We start from the raw sequence: 23,469 nt of genomic DNA, 5'->3' as shown, positions 1-23,469 counted from the left end.
ACCGAATTACAGGAAGGATATTAATAAGGTTGAAAGAGTGCAGAGAATGTTTACAAGGATGTTGCCGGGACTTGAGAAACTGAGTTACAGAGAAAGGTTGAATAGGTTAGGACTTTATTCCCTGGAGCGTAGAAGAATGAGGGGAGATTTGATAGAGGTGTATAAAATTATGATGGGTATAGATAGAGTGAATGCAAGCAGGCTTTTTCCACTGAGACTAGGGGAGAAAATAACTAGAGGACATGGGTTAAGGGTGAGGGGGGAAAAGTTTAAAGGGAATATTAGGGGGGGGCTTCTTCACACAGAGAGTGGTGGGAGTGTGGAATGAGCTACCAGATGAGATGGTGAATGCGGGCTCACTTTTAATATTTAAGAAAAACTTGGGCGGGTTCATGGATGAGAGGGGTGTGGAGGGATATGGTTCAGGTGCAGGTCAGTGGGACTAGGCACAAAAATGGTTCGGCACAGACAAGAAGGGCCAAAAGGCCTGTTTCTGAGCTGTAATATTCTATGGTTCTATGATTGAAAAAGGCAAGTGCCCCATATGCCTTTTTCACCATCCCACTAACATGTCCTTCCGCTTTCAGAGATCAGTGGACAAACACAATAAGGGCCCTTTATTTCACAGAACTTCTTAGTGTCCTACTATACCTTTTTGTCAAATTACTCCTTCCAAGGTGTATCACCTCACTTTTCAGGGTTAAATTCCATCTGCCCATTGGACCGTTCTGTCTATATCTTCTTGTAGCCCAAGCCACTTCGTCTCACCGTTAACCACCCGGCCAATCTTTGTGTCATCTGCGAACTTACTAATCCTACCCCCCACATAGTCATCAATGTCATTTAAATAAATGACGAAGAATAGGGGGCCCAACACAGATCCCTGTGGTATGCCACTGGACACTGGCTTCCAGTCACTAAAGCAGCCTTCTGTCATCACCCTCTGTCTCCTCCAACTGAACAAATTTTGAATCCATTTTATCAAATTACCGAAATCCCACGTGCATTTACCTTCTTTACAAGTCTCCCATGTGGGAGCCCGCCAAAGGCTTTACTGAAATCCAGATAAACTACATCGACTGCACTACCCTCATCTACACACCTGGTCACCTCAGAAAATTCAATCAAATTTGTTAGGCATGACCTCCCTCTGACGAAGCCATGCTGACTATCCCTGATCAAGCTTTGCCTCTCCAAGTGGAGATAGATGCTCTCCTTCAGAAGTTTCTCTAATAGTTTCCCTACCACTGACTCACTGGTCTGTAGTTCCCTGGTTTATCTCTACAATCCTTTTTAAATAGCGGAACCACATTAACTGTTCTCCAGTCGTCTGGGGCACTCTACACCAGCATCCCCCACGATGATGGCATTGCTGCAATGGCCTCAGTGATCAGCGCCAACGACTGCCAGTTTTCAGATGCAATTTTACATCTCATCCGCTTCATCCTGGACCACAATATCTTCACCTTCAACAACCAGTTCTTCATCCAGACACACGGAACAGCCATGGGGACAAAATTCGCACCTCAATATGCCAACATCTTCATGCACAGGTTCGAACAAGACTTCTTCACTGCACGGGACCTTCAACCGATGCTATACACTAGATACATCGATGACATGAACAGAGTGGGAATGGAGGGATACAAAAGAGTGGTCTAGTTTGGACCAGGGAGCGGCGCGGGCTAATTGTTCTTTGTTTCTCGTTTCAAGGCTTCATTCTATGATCATCTTGCTGGTGCCAGTACAGAGCGAGACTGCGGATAGTTGGGAACCTGTCTCGGGGGCAGGGAATTCATATGGTGTTCGTGGAAGTGGAAATGACTAGGGTTGGGAAGCATTTTCCGATCAGGGCCAGTGTGATCTCCTGGACTCGTTTCGATCGCCTCAGGGGGTTGGAGAGGAATTTCCCAGATTTTTTTTCCCCATATTGGCCCTGGGGTTTTCACTCTGGGTTTTCGCCTCTCCCTGGAGATCACATGGTCTGAAATGGGGGGGTGGGGGATAGTTAATAGGTTGTGATGAACAAAGCCTCGTAGCTGTGAGGGACAGCTCGGTGGATAGGATATTAGTATGTAGATAGGCTGGAAAATTGGGCGGGGATCCTGGATTCAGGATTCAATCCTGGACCGGGGAGCGGCGCGGGCTTGGAGGGCCGAAGGGCCTGTTCCTGTGCTGTATTGTTCTTTGTTCTTTGTTGACATTTTCTTCCTTTGGACTCATGGTGAACAATCACTGAAACAACTCTATGATGACATCAACAAGTTCCATCCCACCGTCATACTCACCATAGACTACTCTTCGGAATCGGTTGCATTCTTGGACACACGCATCTCCATTAAGGACGGTCACCTCAGCACCTCACTGTACCACAAGCCCACGGATAACCTCACGATGCTCCACTTCTCCAGCTTCCACCCTAAACACGTTAAAGAAGCCATCCCCTACGGACAAGCCCTCCGTATACACAGGATCTGCTCGGATGAGGAGGATCGCAACAGACACCTCCAGACGCTGAAAGATGCCCTCATAAGAACAGGATATGGCGCTCAACTCATCGATCGACAGTTCCGACACGCCACAGCGAAAAGCCGCACCGACCTCCTCAGAAGACAAACACGGGACACGGTGGACATAGTACCCTTCGTCGTCCAGTACTTCCCCGGAGCGGAGAAGCTACGGCATCTCCTCCGGAGCCTTCAACATGTCATTGATGAAGATGAACATCTCGCCAAGGCCAACCCCACACCCCCACTTCTTGCCTTCAAACAACCGCACAACCTCAAACCGTACACAGTACTCAGGTATGGCCTCACCAGCATATCAGGAGCTAACTACCAAGTGTAGACACAGCCTTCAAAAGCTTGTAATAGAATTAAATTTTCTCAGATTGAAATGGAACGAGATCGAGAGAATATTCATCAATTTATCTCGATTTATGACATTTCTGCAATTTCATTTTTTAAATATATAAGTCACCAACAGTTATTTTTAACCAACCATTGAATAAAGATATAAAATATAATATCCCCTTCTCCAAGTACACATTCTACTTCTCTTCAGATCTGAGGAAGAATCATTACGACTCGAAACGTTGGCTCTATTCTCTCTCCACAGATGCTACCAGACCTGCTGAGTTTATTCTGCATTTTCTGTTTTTGTTTCAGATTCCAGCATCCACAGTATTTTACTTTTATTTTTGTGTTAAACTCACTGCCATTTCTCTTCCAGGAATGTCTTCCCTGAAGAAGAAATGCTCTTCTCTCTGACAGGATTTCCATTTGTCTCTTTCATCCTGTGCACCTTCATTGCTTTCCATTTCCCTCCTTTGACAAGGTTTTGCTTTATTCATTTGTGGGACATGGGCATCGCTGGCTGGCCAGTGTATATTGCCCATCCCTAGTTGCCTTGAGAAGATGGTGGTGAGCTGCCTTCTTGAAACATGATGTGGAGATGCCGGCATTGGACTGGGATAAACACAGTAAGAAGTCTCACAACACCTGGTTAAAGTCCAACAGGTTTATTTGATAGCAAAAGTCACTTATTTGTTACCAAATAAACCTGTTGGACTTTAACCTGGTGTTGTGAGACTTCTTACTGTGTTCTTGAAACATTGCAGTCCGCGTGCTGTGAGGGATTGATACAACTGAGTGGCTTGCTAGGCTATTTCAGAGGGCAGTTGAGAGTCAACCACATTGCTGTGGCTGTGGAGTCACATTTAGGCCAGGCCAGGGAAGGACATTAGTGAATCAGATGGGTTTTTCCGACAATCGGCAATGGTTTCATGGTCATCAGTAGATTCTTAATTCCAGATATTTTTTATTGAACTCAAATTCCACCATCTGCTGTGGCAGGATTGGAACCCGAGTCCCCAGAACATTAGCTGAGTTTCTGGATTAATAGTCTAGCAATAATACCACTAGGCCATCGCTTCCCCTGGTGTGTACCAAACCTTACTTCCTCGGCCAGATTTCTTTCCTCAGTGACTGTCTCCATTTCTGACTCATCTTTATGCCACTATCAGCACTTTGTTATTCCTCAATGCTGCCATTAACACTCCATTTGTCATGTGCCCATGACATCTTAGCTTTGACCTAATCCTTCTATTCTGCCCCACCTCCTCCATCCCTCTCTCCAAGTATATAATCCATTATGTTTCTAATCCTCCTTAGTTCTGAAGAAGAATCATTACGACTTGAAACATTAATTGTGTTTCTCTCTCCACAGACGCTGCCAGGTCTGCTGGGTTTATCCAGCATTTTCTGTTTTTGTTTCAGATTCCAGCATCCACACTATTTTGCTTTTATTTGATTACAGAGGTGACTATTTTCTCTCCGTTTAAAAACAAATTAGCCTTTCCCTATTGAGAGCTGGTGGACTAGTTGTACTTTGGCAACAATTTCTACTCTCAAACTTGGGCTGGTGATGGAGTAACATTACTGAAGGAGACTCACGAGATACAGGGTGAGTTCTTAGATAAGGTCACTGACCTGAAACATAGCGGGAATTTAACTCCCCAAAATGCATGGGGGGGGGAAAATAAACATGTAAAAAATATCAAACCTGAACAAAACCTTCCTTGAAGCCATGCAGTTCTGGTGTTAATGGAGGTGGGATTTGTGGGAGGGAGATGGCGGCCACGTCCCAAGAAGTGTGTTTTTCAATTAAATATTTTAAATTAGCTGCATGTCTCAGTTTTCTTGCTTTGTTCCACCTTTAATGCTGACTGGCCAGCCTTCTTAGGCCTTGGAAAGCTTGGCAAAGAAAGGCAAGGACTGCCCCATGGAAGAGGTGAATGCTTCTTCAGTATTATTACAGGCTCGGAGAAGCAGGGGTGCTTTCCTCCCATCCCTGAGCAAACCTGTTCACCTCCCGAGTGTTCAGACACCTGACCCAATGACCTAATTTTGCCCACAGAGTTTCACAATGAACTACTAGTTAAATGGATTGTCCAGAAATATAACTTCAATGATTACTGTAAACCAGTATAGAACTTTAACAAAATATTTTTTCTGGTCTCACGTTCAGAAGTCCTTCTCTGCTGAGAACAAGATTCTAATCCTGTCTGATTGAAATGCAGTTTTATTTCTTAAAAAGATTACAGGCGATGGTGGTGATTAGATGATATCTAACTGACTGGATTCCCACTGCTACTATCAACTACAACCAGTGTGGAAAAATGGGGTGGCACAGTGGCTAGCACTGCTGCCTCAGAGCACCAAGGACCCGGGTTCGATTCCCGGATTGGATCACTGTCTGTGTGGAGTCTGCACGTTCTCTCCGTGACTCCGTGGGTTTCCTCCGGGTGCCCCAGTTTCCTCCCACAGTCTGAAAGACGTGCTGGTTAGGGTGCATTGGCCATGCTAAATTCTCCCTCAGTGTACCTGAACAGGCACCGGACTGTGGCGACTAGGGGATTTTCACAGTAACTTCATTGCAGTGTTAATGTAAGCCTACTTGTGATACTAATAAATAAACTTTAAATCAGGTTAGGTTGTGTTAATTCAACAAACCTGTCGCTATTTAATATCGATGGTTTCCTTTCCCAGATAACTGATAAAGAGTTGTTGTGAGAGTTACTGAAAAGAGATTGTGAGACCTACAGACAAATGTAGGGAAAGAAGGAAAAAGAGGTTTTTATAAAAAGTGAGAGAAAGGGTGAAAGCACACAAGAGAGAGAGATAAGAAAAAGGAGGAAATAAACATAGAAAATAGGAACAGGAGTCGGCTATTTAGCACTTCGAGCCTGCTCAGCCATTCATTATGATCATGGCTTAACATCCAACTCAATAGCCTGATCCTGCCTTCCCCTCCATATCTTTTGATCCCCTTCACCTCAAGTGCTGGATCTTCTTGAAAACATTCAATGTTTTGGGCTGAACTGCTTTCTGTGGTAGCGAATACCACAGGCTGACACTCTCTGGGTGAAGAAATTTCTCCTCATCTCCGTCCAAAACGGTCCACCCTGTATCCTCAGACTGTGGCCCCTGGTTCTGGATGCCCCCATCATTGGGAACATCCTTCCTGCATCTACCCTGTATAGCCCATAAGACCATAAGACATAGGAGCAGAATTCGGCCACTCGGCCCATCGAGTCTGCTCCACCATTCAATCATGGCTGATATTTTTCTCATCCCCATTCTCCTGCTTTTTCCCCGTACCCCTGATCCCCTTATTAGTCAAGAACCTATCTATCTCTGTCTTAAAGACACTCAATGACCTGGCCCGCATAGCCTTCTGCGGCAAAGAGTTCCACAGATTCATCACTCTCTGGCTGAAAAAATTCCTCCTTTCTCTGTTTTAAAGGATTGTCCCTTTAGCCTGAGGTTGTGCCCTCTGGTTCTAGTTTTTCCAATTAGTGGAAACATCCTCTCCATGTCCACTCTATCCACGCCTCGCAGTATCCTGTAAGTTTCAATAAGATCCCGCCTCATCCTTCTAAACTCCAATGAGAACAGACCCAGAGTCTTCAACTGTTCCTCAAACGACAAGCTCTTCATTCCAGGGATCATTCTTGTGAACCTCCTCCAGAACCTTTCCAAGGCCAGCATATCCTTCCTTAGATATAGGGCCCAAAACTGCTCACAATACTCCAAATGGGGTCTGACCATGCCTTATACAGCCTCAGAAGTACACCCCTGCTCTTGTATTCCAGCCCTCTCGATATGAATGCTAACATTGCATTACATTGAAACGAGAGAGTGCGGAATGTAGTGTTACAGTCACAGCTGGGTTGTAGAGAAAGATCAACTTAATGCAAGATAAGTCCATTCAAAAGTCTGACAGCATCAGGGAAAAAGCTGTTCTTGAGTCGGTTGGTATGTGACCTCAGACTTTGTATCTTTTTCCGAAGGAAGAAGGTGGAAGAGAGAATGTCCGGGGTGTGTGGGGTCTTTAATTGTGCTGGCTGCTTTGCTGAGGCAGTGGAAAGTGTAGACAGAGTCAATGGATGGGAGGCTGGTTTGCGTGATGGATTGGGCTAACTTCACGATCTTTTGTAGTTCCTTGCGGTCTTGGGCAGAGCAGGAACCATAACAAGCTGTGATACGGAAAGAATGCTTTCCATGGTGCATCTGTAAAAGTTGTTGAGAGTCGTAGCTGACATGCCAAATTTCCTTCGTCTTCTGAGAAAGTAGAGGCGTTGGTGGGCTTTCTTAACTATAGTGTTGGCATGGGGGGGACCAGGACAGGCTGTTGATGATCTGGACACCCAAAAACTTGAAGCTCTTGACCTTTTCTACTTCATCCCCGTTGATGTAGACAGGGGCACGTTCCTAGTGTTGATGACAATCTCCTTCATTTTTTTGACATTGAGGGAGAGATTATTGTTGCCGCACCAGTTCACCAGATTCTCTATCTCATTCCTGTAATCTGTCTCATCATTATACATCCAAAAATGTAAATGTGGATTACAGGGTCAAAGGTAGGGTTCTGAAGACTGTGGAGGAACAGAGAGATCTTGGGGTCCATATCCACAGATCTCTGAAGGTTGCCACTCAAGTGGATAGAGCTGTGAAGAAGGGCTACAGTGTGTTAGCTTTTATTAACAGGGGGTTGGGGTTTAAGAGCCGTGGGGTTATGCTGCAACTGTACAGGACCTTGGTGAGACCACATTTGGAATATTGTGTGCAGTTCTGGCCACCTCACTATAAGAAGGATGTGGAAGCACTGGAAAGAGTGCAAAGGAGATTTACCAGGATGCTGCCTGGTTTGGAGGGTAGGTCATATGAGGAAAGGTTGAGAGAGCTAGGGCTGTTCTCTCTGGAGCAGAGGAGGTTGAGGGGAGACTTAATAGAGGTTTATAAAATGATGAAGGGGATAGATAGAGTGAACGTTCAAAGACTATTTCCTCGGGTGGATGGAGCTATTACAAGGGGGCATAACTATAGGGTTCATGGTGGGAGATATGGGAAGGATGTCCGAGGTAGCTTCTTTACTCAGAGAGTGGTTGGGGTGTGGAATGGACTGCCTGCAGTGATAGTGGAGTCAGACACTTTAGGAACATTTAAACGGTTATTGGATAGGCACATGGAGCACACCAGGATGATAGGGAGTGGGATAGCTTGATCTTAGTTTCAGATAAAGCTCGGCTCAACATCGTGGGCTGAAGGGCCTGTTCTGTGCTGTACTGTTCTCTGTTCTATGTTCTATCCCTGCTCTTGTATTCTAGCCCTCTTGACATGAACGCTAACATTGCATTTGCCTTCCTAACTGCTGACTGAACCTGCACGTTAACCTTTAGAGAATCTTGAACAATGACTCCCAAGTTCCTTTGCGTTTCTGATTTCCTGAGCATTTTCCCCATTTAGAAAATAGTCATTGCCTCTATTCCTCCTTCCAAAGTGCAATACCTCACACTTTTCCACATTGTATTCCATCTGCCACATCTTTGCCCACTCTCCTAACCTGTCCAAGTCCTTCTGCAGCCCCCTGCTTCCTTAATACTACCTGTCCCTCTACATATCTTTGTATCATCTGCAAACTTAGCAACAGTGCCTTCAGTTCCTTCCTCCAAATCGTTAATGTATATTGTGAAAAGTTGTGGTCCCAGCACTGACCCCTGAGGCACACCACTAGTCACCGGCTGCCATCCTGAGAAAGACCCCTTTATCTCCACTCTCTGCCTTCTGCAGGTCAACCAATCCTCTATCGATGACAGGATCTTACCCTTAACACCACGGGCACTTAACTTATTTAACAGTCTCCTATGTGGCACCTTGTCAAAGGCCTTCTGGAAATCTAAATAAATCACGTCCACTATCTTTATCTAATCGTTTATCTAACTTCCTTGTTACCTCCTCAAAGAACTCTTACAGATTTGTCAGACATGACCTCCCCTTGACAAAGCCGTGCTGACTCAGTCCTACTTTATCATGCACTTCCAAGTACTCTGCGATCTCATCTTTAATAATGGACTCTAAAATCTTGCCAATGACCGAAGTCAGGCTAACCGGCATATAATTTCCCGTCCGCTGCCTCCCTCCCTTCTTAAATAGCGGTGTTACATTAGCTATTTTCCAATCCTCTGGTACCCTCCCTGTCTCCATTGATTCCTGAAAGATCACCATCAATGCCTCCACAATTTCCTCAGCTATCTCTTTTAGAACCCTGGGGTGTAGTCCATCCGGTCCAGGTGATTTATTCACCTTCAGACCTTTCAGTTTCCCCAGAACCTTCTCCTTAGTGATGGCCACTGCACTCACCTGTGCCCCCTGACTCTCCTGGAGCTCCGGTATCCCACTGGTGTCTTCCACCGTGAAGACTGATGCAAAGTAACTATTCAGTTCCTCTGCCATTGCTTTGTTTTCTATTATTACTTCTCCAGCCTCATTTTCCAGTGGTTCAATGGCTATTTTTGCCTCTCCCTTACCTTTTATATATGGAAAAAACTCTTCCTATCTTCTTTTATATTACTAGCTAGCTTACACTCATATTTCATCTTCTCCCCCCTATTGCTTTTTTAGTTGTTCTCTGCTTGCTTTTAAAGGCTTCCCAATCCTCTGGCTTCCCACTAATCCTCGCCACTTTGTCTGCTTTTTCTTTCGCTTTTATGCTGTCCTTGACTTCCCTCAGCCATGGATGCCTCGTCCTCCCCTTAGCATGTTTCCTCCTCCTTGGGATGAGTTTCTGTTGTACCTCCCAAATAACTCTCAAAAACTCCTGCCATTGCTGTTTCACTGTCTCCCCTGCCAGGCTCCCTTTCCAATCAACTCTGGCCAGCTCCTCCCTCATGTCTTTGTAGTTACCTTTATTTAATTGTAATATCGTTACATCTGATTCCAGCATCTCCCTCTCAAACTGCAGGGTAAATTCTATCATATTGTGATCACTGCTCTCTCAGGGTTCCTTCATCTTAAGTTCCCTAATCAAGTCTGCCTCATTACACATCATGTGGAGATGCCGGCGTTGGACTGGGGTGAACACAGTAAGAAGTCTCACAACACCAGGTTAAAGTCCAACAGGTTTATTTGGTAGCAAATACCATAAGCTTTCGGAGCGCTGCTCCTTCGTCAGATGGAGTGGAAAAGATGGAGTGGAGCAGCGCTCCGAAAGCTTATGGTATTTGCTACCAAATAAACCTGTTGGACTTTAACCTGGTGTTGTGAGACTTCTTACTGTCATTACACATCACCAGATCCAGAGTTGCCTGTTCCCTAGTAGTCTCTGTCACAAGCTGCTCCAAAAAAACCATCTCTTAGACATTCCACAAATTTTTTTTCTTGGGATCCACTACCTACCTGATTTTCCCAGTCCACCTGCATATGGAAGTCCCCCATGGTTATGGTAATATTGCCTTTTCTATCTCCTGATTTATTTTCTGCCCCACATCCTGACTCCTGCTAGGGGGCCGGTACATAACTCCCATCAGGGTCTTTTTACCTTTGCGATTCCTCAACTCTGCCCACAGAGATTCTATGCCTTCTGATCCCATATCACTTCTTGCTATCGATTTAATTTCATTCCTTACTAGCAATGCAACCCCGCCCCCTTTGTCCATTTGCCTGTCCTTCCGATAGGACACATATTCTTGGATATTTAGATGCCAGCCCTGATCCCCTTGCGGCCACGTCTCTGTGACGCCCACAACATCGTACCGGCCAATTTCAATGAACAATTTACCTTGTTCCATATACAGCACGCATTTAGGTACAATACCCTCAGTCCTGCATTGACCACCTCCCTTCTCATACTTGTCACCTTTTTTGCTCTGCCTGAGGTTAGATTCCTTCCACCTTCTATACTCTCTGTTCTATTACGTGGTCTGGGAACTTTACTAACCTCTCCTGAGCCCTCAGCTCCATTAACCTGCATTTCTACCCTCTCCTTTAACTTTGATTTTCTAATTCTTCATACAACTGAACCCTCTCTCCCACTATTTGGTTTAAAGCCCTATCTACAGCCTGAGTTATACGATTCACCAGGACTCTGGTTCCAGCACGATTCAGATGAAGACCGTTCCATCGGAACAGCTCCCCTCTTCCCCAATACTGGTGCCAATGTCCCATGAATTCAAACCCATTCTGCCCACACCAATCTTTGAGCCACACATTTACCTCCTTAATCGTATTGACCCTGTGCCAATTAGCTCGTGGTTCAGGTAGTAATCCAGAGATCATTACCTTTTTGGTTCTGCTTTTTAATTTAGCTCCTAGCTGTTCATACTTCCTTAGCCGAACCTTTGTTCCTGTTCTACCCATATCATTGGTACCTACGTGGACCACGACAACTGGGTCTTTACCCTCCCGCTCCAAGATCCTCTGCAGCCCAGATGAGATAACCTGAACCCGAGCACCAGGCAGGCAACACAACCTTCGGGATTCTCGATCCTGGTCACAGAGAGCAGTGTCAATGTCCCTAACTACACTGTCCCCAATTAAGACTACATTTCTTTTTTCTCCCCCTCACTTGAACGGCTCCCTGTACCACAGAGCCGTGGTCAGTTTGCTCATCCTCCCTGCAGTACCCGTTCCCATCCACACAGGGAGCAAGAATCCCGAACCTGTTGGACAAATTCAGGGACTGAGGCTCCTGCAACCCTACCTCCTGGATACCTCTACCTGCCTCACTCGCAGCGACACCCTCCTATCCCTGACCACTGGCCAAATTCAAGGTATTTAATCTAAGGGGTGTGACGACTGCCTCCTGGAACGCAGTGTCCAGGTAACTCTCCCCCTCCCTGATGTGTGGCAGTGTCCGAAGCTCAGAATCCAGCTCATCCACTCTGAGCCAGAGTTCCTCGAGCAACCAACACTTACTGCAGACATGCTCCCTGTAAACCACAATGGGGTCCACCAGCTCCCACATCATGCAGGAACAACACATCACCTGACCCTCCATCTCTATTTTATTTAATTAGTTTTTAATTTGGGTTTTAATTTTTTAAAAAGTTATATATCTCCTCATTACCTCAGTCTCAACGCAATTTCTAACCAGTAATTTAAATGGGGTTTCAAATTTAGTACAGCTCCCTGTTAGCCAGTCAAATTGTGGAGACAGTAAGAAGTTTAACAACACCAGGTTAAAGTCCAACAGGTTTATTTGGTAGCAAAAGCCACACAAGCTTTCGAGGCTCTGAGCCCCTTCTTCAGGTGAGTGGGAATTCTGTTCACAAACAGAACTTATAAGACACAGACTCAATTTACATGAATAATGGTTGGAATGCGAATACTTACAACTAATCCAGTCTTTAAGAAACAAAACAATGGGAGTGGAGAGAGCATCAAGACAGGCTAAAAAGATGTGTATTGTCTCCAGACAAGACAGCCAGTGAAACTCTGCAGGTCCACGCAACTGTGGGAGTTACAAATAGTGTGACATAAATTCTGATTCTAGGATCGCATGATAAAGACTCAGGAGGAAAAAAGCAGAAATATTTATGTGAAATAGTGTGACATAAACCCAATATCCCGGTTGAGGCCGTCCTTGTGTGTGCGGAACCTGGCTATCAGTTTCTGCTCCGCGACTCTGCGCTGTCGTGTGTCGCGAAGGCCGCCTTGGAGAACGCTTACCCGAATATCAGAGGCCGAATGCCCGTGACCGCTGAAGTGCTCCCCAACAGGAAGAGAACAGTCTTGCCTGGTGATTGTCGAGCGGTGTTCATTCATCCGTTGTCGCAGCGTCTGCATGGTCTCCCCAATGTACCATGCCTCGGGACATCCTTTCTTGCAGCGTATCAGGTAGACAACGTGATCAACGTATCAGCCAGTCAAATCACAGCCCTCCTGTGGTGTCACTTTTAATTTTTTTTTTAGTCCTGTTAGAATTAGATCGCCCTCATTCTTCTAAACTCCATTCTAACTGGCTCAATCTCTCCTCATACGTTAGTCCTGTCATCCCAAGAATCAGTCTGGTAAACCTTCGCTGTACTCCCTCTATAGCAAGACCATCCTTCCTCAGATAAGGACACCAAAACTGCTCACAACGTTCCAGTTGTGGCCTCGCCAAGGCCCTGTATAATCGCATCTAGACATTCCTGCTCCTGTACTCGAATCACCTCTCTATGAAGGCCAACATACCATTTGTCATTTTTACTGCTTGCTACACTTGCATGCTTACCTTCAGCGACTGGTGTATGAAATAAAGTTGGAGAGAGACAGAGAGCAGAAAAGAAAGCAAAGGCAAAACAATGGAAGACAAATAAAAATGACAGCAATTAGAGAGCAGGAAAGAATGAGAGACGTGCGAGGAATGACAGACATTTTTTTATTTCCTTGAGTCACATTTTAGGACATTAACTGTGTAATAAATTACAGATTGGATACCATAATCCTTCTGTCATCATAGAATAGTGAATCACCATAAGCAATGTTACAGATCATTTCTAATCCTATCATGCCAATCATAAAGCCTTCTCGGATTACTTCCTTATTATTACCCACCACCGAATTCCCCTTTCTCCCTCCCAACTCTACTTCCTGTTGCGTCTCTCCTGGGGAAAAATCTCTCTCTCAAATCATTTACATCATAACTTTCAAATTATGATTGCAATTTGTCCCGTGATTCACCACATCGTTTGTGCAGTTATCAATCTGCTTAATCACATTCTCATCTCCACCTTTGATGCAGCTGTCTCCAATAAAACCATCACCTTCCCTCACTTTGGTTGGTCCTCTGGTGCAGCTCTTAAGTCAAAGGAATGGAGACTTGAACACTTGTAATGGGGGGAGGGAATCGTGATGAGGTGACTGAGAGCGAGGAGGTTAGCCCGCAAATAGAGAAGGATTGTAGACAGTGTAAGAGGGAGAATAGACGGGTGATGGAGAAGGGGAGAGCTCAGATCAAAGGTTTGAGATGTGTCTATTTTAACGCCAGGAGTGTAGTGAATAAAGTGGATGAGCTTAGAGTGTGGATCGATGCTTGGAAGTGTGATGTGGTGGCCATTACGGAGACTTGGGGACAGCGACAGGACTGGATACTTCAGGTACCGGGTTTCAGATGTTTCAGAAAGGACAGAGAGGGAGGCAAAAGAGGGGGGGGGAGTGGCACTGCTGATCAGGGATAGTGTCACAGCTGTAGAGAAGGTGGAAGCCGTGGAGGGATTGTCTATGGAGTCTCTGTGGGAGGAAGTCCGGAGCGGGAAGGGGTCGATAACTTCGCTGGGTGTTTTCTACAGGCCGCCCAATAGTAACAGGGATGTTGAGGAGCAGATAGAGAAACAGATCCTGGGGAGATGTAGGAATAGAGTAAGAAGTTTAACAACACCAGGTTAAAGTCCAACAGGTTTATTTGGTAGCAAAAGCCACACAGGAATAACAGGGTTGCCGTGATGGGAGACTTTAATTTCCCAAACATCGATTGGAATATCCCTAGGGTAAGGAATTTGGATGGGGAGGAGTTTGTTAGGTGTGTTCAGGAGGGTTTCCTGACACAGCACGTGGATAAGCCTACAAGAGGAGAGGCTGTACTCGATCTGGTACTGGCTAATGAGCTTGGACAGGTGTCGGATCTCTCAGTGGGGGAGCATCTTGGGGAAAGTGATCATAACTCTATCTCCTTTACGCTAGCATTGGAAAGAGATAGGATCAGGCAAGCTAGGAAAGTGTTTATCTGGAGTAAGGGGAAATATGAATCCATCAGGCAGGAGATTAGAGGTGTAAATTGGAAGGAGGCATTCTCGAGGAAAAGTACTGAAGTAAGGTGGCAGATTTTCAAGGAATGTTTGTCTGGAGTTCTGCATGACAACATTCCGATGAGACAGGGAGGTGTTGGTAGGTTACGGGAACCGTGGTGCACGAAAGCTGCGCTGAACCTAGTGAGAAAAAAAAGGAAAGCGTACAAAAGGTTCAGAGAGCTAGGCGATGATAGGGATCTAGATGAGTATACGGCTTGTAGGAAGGGACTTAAGAAAGAAATTAGGAGAGCCAGAAGGGGTCACGAGAAGGCCTTGAAAGGTAAGATTAAGGAGAACCCTAAGGCGTTCTATAAATATGTGAAGAGTAAAAGGATGAGATGTGAAGGAATAGGACCTATAAAAGGTGAAGGTGAGAAAGTCTGTACAGAACCGGAAGAAATAGCAGAGGTGCTTAATGAATATTTTACCTCGGTATTCACGGTGGAAAAAGACCTGGGTGGTTGTACTACAGGATTGAGGCGGACTGAAAAGATTGAGTATGTGGACATTAAGAAAGAGGATGTGTTGGAAATTTTGAATAGCATCAAGACAGATAAGTCGCCGGGACCGGATGGGATGTACCCCAGGTTACTGTGGGAGGCGAGGGAAGAGATTGCAGAGCCTCTGGCGATGATCTTTGCGTCATCGATGGAGACGGGAGAGGTTCCGGAGGATTGGAGGATTGCAGATGTGGTTCCTATATTCAAGACAGGGAATAGGGATAGCCCAGGAAATTACCGACCGGTGAGTCTAACCTCAGTGGTTGGTAAGTTGATGGAGAAGATCCTGAGGGACAGGATTTATGAACATTTAGAGAAGTTTAGTATGCTCAAAAGTAGTCAGCGCGGCTTTGTCAAAGGCAAATCGTGCCTTACGAGCCTGGTGGAGTTCTTTGAAAATGTGACTGAATACATTGACGAAGGAAAAGCGGTAGATGTGGTTTACATGGACTTCAGCAAAGCGTTCGATAAGGTCCCCCATGCAAGACTTCTCGAGAAAGTGAGAGGGCATGGGATCCAAGGGGAATCCATGGGATTCAGAACTGGCTTGCCTGCAGAAGGCAGAGAGTGGTTGTAGACGGGTCTTTTTCTGAATGGAGGTCGGTCACCAGTGGAGTGCCCCAGGGATCTGTTCTGGGACCCTTGCTGTTTGTCATTTTCATAAATGACCTGGATGAGGAAGTGGAGGGATGGGTTGGTAAGTTTGCCGACGAAACGAAGGTTGGTGGTGTTGTGGATAGGTTGGAGGGATGTCAGAAGCTGCAGCGTGACATAGATAGGATGTAAGACTGGATGGAGAAGTGGCAGATGGACTTCAACCCGGATAAATGTGTAGTGGTCCATTTTGGCAGGTCAAATAGGATGAAGGAGTATAATATCAAGGGTAAGACTCTTAACAGTGTAGAGGATCAGAAGGACCTTGGGGTCCGGGTCCATAGGACCCTTAAATCGGCCTCGCAGGTAGAGGAGGTGGTTAAGAAGGCGTATGGTGTGCTGGCCTTCATCAATCGAGGGATTGAGTTTAGGAGTCAGGAGATAAGATGCTGCTATGTAAGACCCTTGTCAGACCCCACTTGGAGTACTGTGCTCAGTTCTGGTCACCTCATTACAGGAGGGATGTGGAAATGATTGAAAGGGTGCAGAGAAGATTTACAAGGATGTTGCCTGGATTGGTTGGCATGCCTTATGAGGATAGGCTGAGGGAGCTCGGTCTTTTCTCCTTGGAGAGACGAAGGATGAGAGGTGACCTGATAGAGGTGTACAAGATGTTGAGAGGTGTAGATCGGGTGGATTCTCGGGAGGCTTTTTCCCAGGGCTGAAATGGCTGCTACGAGAGGACACAGGTTTAAGGTGCTGGGGAGTAGGTACAGAGGAGATGTCAGGGGTAAGTTTTTCACTCAGAGGGTGGTGGGAGAGTGGAATCGGCTGCCGTCAGTGGTGGTGGAGGCAAACACGATCGGGTCTTTTAAGAGACTTCTGGATGAGTACATGGGACTGAATAGGATTGAGGGTTATAGGTAAGTCTATATATAAGCCTCGGTAGGTAGGGACATGACCGGCGCAACTTGTGGGCCGAAGGGCCTGTTTGTGCTGTATTCTTTCTATGTTCTATGTTCTATGGATAGTTGATTTGTCCATTCTTCACCAGAACTGCCACCAGACACAGTGGTTAGCACTGCTGCCTCACAGCGCCAGGGACCCGGGGTCGATTCCCGGCTTGGGTCACTGTCTGTGTGGAGTCTGCACATGCTCCCCGTGTCTGCGTGGGTTTCCTCCGGGTGCTCTGGTTTCTTCCCACAGTCTGAAAGACGTGCTGGTTAGATGCATTGGCCGTGCTAAATTCTCCCTCCATGTACCCGGCCAGGCGCCGGAGTGTGGTGACTAGGAGATTTTCACAGTAACTTCATTGCAGTGTTAATAGAAACAGAGAAACATAGAAACATAGAAAAACTACAGCACAATACAGGCCCTTCAGCCCACAAAGTTGTGCCGAACATGTCCCTACCTTAGCGATTACTCGGCTTACCTATAACCCTCTATCTTACTAAGTTCCATGTACTTATCTAAAAGTCTCTTAAAAGACCCTATCGAATCTGCCTCCACCACCGTTGCTGGCAGCCTATTCCACGCACCCACCACCCTCTGAGTGAAAAACTTACCCCTGACATCGAAATATGCCGTCCTTACCTGATCTGGCCTACATGTAACTCCAGAGCCACAGCAATGTGGTTGACTCTCAACTGCCCTCCAAGGGCAACTAGGGATGGGCAATAAATGCTGGCTAACCAGCAATGCTCATGTCAAATAAATTTTTAAAATTGCAATGATTTTGCCCTCAAACCTGCTCCTATTAGATTTATTTAATCCAATTAGATTTTGTACTTGAGCACATAACCTAGGCTGACATTCCAGTGCAGTCTTGAGATGGTGCTACATCGCCAGGGCACCATCCTTAGCCTGTTCTGGTGCTTCAGTCGCGATTGGAAGAGTTCTTGTCCTGAGCAACATTCCTCCCTTAGCCAGTAATACTAAAACTACTTCATCTCCGCACTGTCAAAGCAACTTTCAGTAGGCCAATTGGTTTCAATGTTTTGTATTGCCAAAAACACACAATCATAGAATCCTTACAGTGCAGAAGGAGGCCATTCGGCCCATCAAGACTGCACTGACAACAGCCCAAGCCTTGTCCCAAATAACCCCATGTCTTTATACTGCTAATCCCCTGACACTAAGGGGCAATTTAGCATGGCCAATCAATCTAATTTGCACGTCTTTGGACTGTGGGAGGAAACCCATACAGACATGGTGAGAACGTACAAACTCCACACAGGCAGTCGCCCAAGGCCGGGCTTTGTGAGTGGAAAATCATGTCTCTCAAATTTGATTGAGTTTTTTGAAGGGGTAACCAAGAAAGTAGATGAGGGCAGTGCAGTTGATGTTGTCTACATGGACTTTAGCAAGGTCTTTGACAAGGTACCGCATGGTAGGTTGTTGCATAAGGTTAAATCTCATGGGATCCAGGGTGAGGTATGTAAATGGATACAAAATTGGCTTCTGTTAGGGTGGTTGTCGAGGGTTGTTTTTCAAACTGGAGGCCTGTGACCAGCGGTGATCAATGACCAGCACTGATCATCAGGGATCAGTGCTGGGTCCACTGTTATTTGTCATTGATATTAATGATTTGGATGAGAATATAGGAGGCATGGTTAGTAAGTTTGCAGATGACACTAAGATTGGAGGCATAGTAGACAGTGAAGAAAGTTATCTCCAATTGCAACGGGATCGGTCGCCACAGTACCGGAAGGACGTGGAGGCTTTAGAGAGAGTGCAGAGGAGGTTTACCAGGATGTTGCCGGGTATGGAGGGGCTTAGTTATGAGGAGCGATTGGGTAAACTGGGGTTGTTCTCACTGGAAAGACGGAGGATGAGGGGTGACCTAATAGGGGTGTATAAAATTATGAAAGGCATAGATAGGGTGAACGGTGGGAAGCTTTTTCCCAGATCGGTGGTGATGTTCACGAGGGGTCATAGGTTCAAGGTGAAGGGGGGGAGGTTTAACACAGATATCAGAAGGACAGATTTTACACAGAGGGTGGTGGGGGCCTGGAATGCGCTGCTGGGCAAGGTGGTGGAGGCGGACACACTGGGAATGTTTAAGACTTATCTAGATAGTGGGAATGGAGGGATACAAAAGAATGGTCTAGCTTGGACCAGGGAGCGGCGCGGGCTTGGAGGGCCGAAGGGCCTGTCCCTGTGCTGTATTGTTCTTTGTTCTAATTGGGCCAGTGCGCTGACGAATGGCAGATGGAGTTTAATTTAGACAAATGTGAGGTGATGCATTTTGGTAGATTGAACCAGGGCAGGACTTAGTTAATGGTAGGGCATGAGGGAGAGTTACAGAACAAAGAGATCTAGGGGTACATGTTCATAGCTCCTTGAAAGTGGAGTCACAGGTGGACAGAGTGGTGAAGAAGGCATTCGGCATGCTTGGTTTCATCGGTCAGAACATTGAATACAGGAGTTGGGACGTTTTGTTAAAGTTGTACAAGATTTTGGTAAGGCCACACTTGGAATACTGTGTGCAATTCTGGTCACCCTATTATAGAAAGGATATTATTAAACTAGAAAGAGTGCAGAAAAGATTTACTAGGATGCTACCGGGACTTGATGGATTGAGTTATAAGGAGAGGCTGGATAGACTGGGACTTTTTTCTTTGGAGCATAGGAGGCTGAGGGGTGATTTTATAGAGGTCTAAAAAATAATGAGGGGCACAGATCAACTAGATAGTCAATATCTTTTCCCAAAGGTAGGGGAGTCTAAAACTAGAGGGCATAGGTTTAAGGTGAGAGGGGAGAGATACAAAAGTGTCCAGAGGGTCAATTTTTTCACAGAGGGTGGGGAGTGTCTGTCTTTTAAAAGGAATTTGGATAGTTACATGGGTAAGATGGGTATAGAGGGATATGGGCCAAATGCGGGCAATTGGGATTAGTTTAGGGGTTTTAAAACAAAAGGGCGGCATGGACAAGTTGGGCCGAAGGGCCTGTTTCCATGCTGTAAACCTCTCTGACTCTATCTGCTCTGTACCTACTCCCCAGCACCTTAAACCTGTGCCCTCTTGTGGCAACCATTTCAGCCCTGGGAAAAAGCCTCTGACTATCCACTTGATCAATACCTCTCAACATCTTATACACCTCTATCAGGTCACCCCTCATCCTTCGTCTCTCCAAGGAGAAAAGGCCGAGCTCACTCAACCTATCCTCATAAGGCATGCTTCCCAACCCAGGTAACATCCTTGTAAATCTCCTCTGCACCTTTTCTATGGCTTCCACATCCTTCCTGTAATGAGGCGACCAGAACTGAGCACAGTACTCCAAGTGTGGTCTGACCAGGGTCTTTTATAGCTGCAACATTATCCCACGACTCCTAAACTCAATTCCTCGATTGATGAAGGCCAGTACATCATACGCCTTCTTAACCACAGCCTCAACCTGCACAGCTGCTTTGAGCGTTCTATGAACTCGGACCCCAAGATCCTTCTGATCTTCCACTCTGCCAAGAGTCCTACCATTAATATTATACCCCACCATCCTATTTGACCTGCCAAAATGAACCACCTCACACTTATCTGGGTTGAACTCCATCTGCCACTTCTCCGCCCAGTCTTGCATCCTATCAATGTCTCGCTGCAACTTCTGACATCCCTCCACACTATCCACAACACCTCCAACCTTTGTGTCATCAGCAAACTTACCAACCCATCCCTCCACTTCCTCATCCAGGTCATTTATAAAAACCACAAAGAGTAAGGGTCCCAGAACAGATCCCTGGGGCACTCCACTGGTGACCGACCTCCATGCAGAATATGACCCATCTACAACCACTCTTTGCCTTCTGTGGGCAAGCCAGTTCTGGATCCACAAAGCAATGTCCCCTTGGATCCCATGCCCCCTCACTTTCTCAATAAGCCTTGCATGGGGCACCTTATCAAATGCCTTGCTGAAGTCCATATAAACTACATCTACTGCTCTTCCTTTATCAATGTGTTTAGTCACATCCTCAAAAAATTCAATCAGGCTCGTAGGGCATGAGCTGCCTTTGACAAAGCCATGCTGTAAACCTCCTTGTGACTAACAAATAAATAAATAATAAAATACACCTGGCTGCACACAGAAGGCACTGTCAGGTCAAAACCTCCCCCTCCCCCCTAAACTGCTCCTAATCTGAGATCATCCTGGATACAGAGATAATTCTTGGCTGCTCCTCAATGCTACAAACCAGCTTCTTCAGTCTCTTCCCCCACCTCCTCCATCTGTGGGGGGAGAGGGGAGGCAGGGCCAGGGTGAGGGAGAGGGGGAGTGGGGTAGAGGGCGAAGCTGGCATGCAGGGTAGTGTGGGGGGAGGGTGTAAGGGGTGTCCTGTGCAGGGCTCAGTCTCGCTCTTTCAAATAGTTACTCTGAAATTAGAATTTTTTTTTCTACCTCTTTCAGAGTAGCTATGAGGGTAAAACTGGTAGAGTCATCCAAGCTCATGCTACCAACTAAACCTGTTGGACTTTAACCTGGTGTTGTGAGACTTCTTACTGTGCCCACCCCAGTCCAACACCGGCATCTCCACATCAGAGCCATTCAAAGTAGGCAATTGAAATCACTTTGTCGGATGGTTCCCAGCCCAGAACCACTCCATCTGCTCCAGGGGAAGGTTAGCCCTTCTGGACAACTAACTGCTGAGTAAACCCTTAAGTGGGAATTTCCAATAGGGATTCCCCAGAGCATCGCTAGGGTACCCCCAAATGCGATGTTGGGGAGCCGGGAGGTTATGGGCTTGCTAGTCAGCCGATCTCTCTCCCTGGGCTCCCCAGTCTTTACCTTCAAATATCTAACCTGGGGAATCTCTCCAAAAGTCATTCCAATTGATGTGGTATCACCACCTTACAGGGTTTCAATCACATGCCTTTATAAAAGTGTTGAATGAATAAATCGATATTTCTAAACAGTACCTTAAAGTGACTGAGCTCCCGGAGTTATTGTTTAACCGGGTCACTGTTTCTGATAAGGGGCCACCCATTTAAGACAGAGTTGACAAAGTTTGACAGAGTTGACATCTGCAAACTTACTAACAATACATTCTCTCAGTTGGACTTTGGAACTTCCTTCCTCCAAAGGCAATTGAAGCAGATTCTGAATATTTTTAAGGCAGAGGTAGATAGATTCTTGTTAAACACGGGGCGAGAGCTTATTGGGGGGCGGTGGGGGGGGGGGGGGGGTCTACAGTGAGACCAGCCAGGATCTAATTAAATAGAGGGGTAGGTTGGAGGGGCCGAGTGGCCTGCCCTGTATGTATGTTGGTATGTTAGTCAACAGCCCAACCGTAAACAGCCGGATATTCTCCAACCGCCCCGCAAAGAACAGCTAAGGCCAGGAACAATCCTCCTGCATCTCCAAACCTTACAGCAACTCGCTTCAGGAAAGCGTGGTGAATTTGTTCATTAATGTGACCATGGAGTTCATTCAGTGTGAGCCTCCTGTGAGAGCTGTGTGTTCTGGCGGGGAGCCTTGCAGGTACACAACTCCAGAGGCAGCCCCGAACATACATTTCAATAACCTCAGCTTGTACTTAGCTGCTTGGAATGGCCGGATTCAGAAACTTTCTCTGAACAGACTCCAGGCAAATCTTGGTGCGAGTCTCAGCTCAAGTAGACAACTTTAGGTGTAAATACTAACATCTGAATATCGGCTGATTAACAACTACAGGAATGTTTTTATTCCCCTGGCAGATACACAGATCTGTGGGAAGATTCCGTTGTACAATCCCCAATCCTAGTGAAACTGTTCATCACCAACTGACTGGATTTCAGTCGAGTAGAGAAATAAAGAGCACTGTTACCTTACGGGTAAATCTCCATTCCCCGGGGTGAAGTTACCATTTCCACTCGCTCCTAATCGCGCTAAAGTTTAACACAGCAGCTCCGGCACTTTGGAAGTAACTGGTTGTTGAGAAGGAGATTCTCCTCCCCCCGGAACACAGTCCATCCCCCTCCACCTGTAACATCTCCCTGCCCTATAACACACCGAGCTGGAGAAGCACAGTTAACAGCAATTAGTGATTGTTTCAGGCAGAAAATTCAATCCATTTGCACTAACTGTATATAGTATATACAGCGCCAGGGACCCGGGTTCGATTCCCGGCTTGGGTCACTGTGGAGTCTGCACGTTCTCCCCGTGTCTGTGTGGGTTTCCTCCGGGTGCTCTGGTTTCCTTCCACAGTCTGAAAGACGTGCTGGTTAGGGTGCATTGGCCATGCTAAATTCTCCCTCAGTGAACCTGAACAGGTGCCAGAGTGTGGCGACTCGGGGATTTTCACCGTAACTTCATCGCAGTGTTAATGTAAGCCTACTTGTGACACTAATAAATAAACTTTAAACTTAAACTTAGATGAGTACTGGAAATATAACATTCAAAGATATGGGACAAGGGCTGGAAAATGGAATCAGCTATAACTGTAACATTACATTCTGCACCCTCTCCTTTCCTTCTCTATGAACGGTATGCTTTGTCTGTATAGCACACAAGAAACAATACTTTTCACTGTATACTAATACATGTGACAATAATAAACGAAATGCAATCAAATCAAGTGTAACTTTAGTGGTAGTTATTGGTGCAGACTCGATGGGCCGAACAGCCTTTTCTGCACTATATGACTCTATGGGTGGGATTTTCCATGATGTGGAGATGCCGGCGTTGGACTGGGGTAAGCACAGTAAGAAGTCTCACAACACCAGGTTAAAGTCCAACAGGTTTATTTGGTAGCAAATACCATAAACTTTCGGAGCAATGCTCCTTCGTCAGATGGAGTGG

General features: G+C 46.1%; 1 protein-coding gene across 1 annotated transcript in view; it reads right to left on the bottom strand.

The window, feature by feature from the left end:
• Window positions 1–22,546, bottom strand: part of tmc5 (transmembrane channel like 5) — a 256,340-nt gene extending 233,794 nt beyond the window's left edge. The window contains exon 1 of the mRNA XM_078240932.1: window positions 22,496–22,546. The gene's annotated coding sequence lies outside the window, so the exon portion shown is untranslated. The remainder of the gene's footprint in view (window positions 1–22,495) is intronic.
• Between the last annotated feature and the right edge of the window lie 923 nt (window positions 22,547–23,469).

This window comes from Mustelus asterias, chromosome 23 (assembly GCF_964213995.1).
Source record: "Mustelus asterias chromosome 23, sMusAst1.hap1.1, whole genome shotgun sequence".
In the NCBI taxonomy this organism is placed as follows: Eukaryota; Metazoa; Chordata; class Chondrichthyes; order Carcharhiniformes; family Triakidae; genus Mustelus; species Mustelus asterias.
The sequence above is the reverse complement of the archived record's forward strand: the minus strand, read 5'-3'. Positions and strand labels throughout refer to the sequence as shown.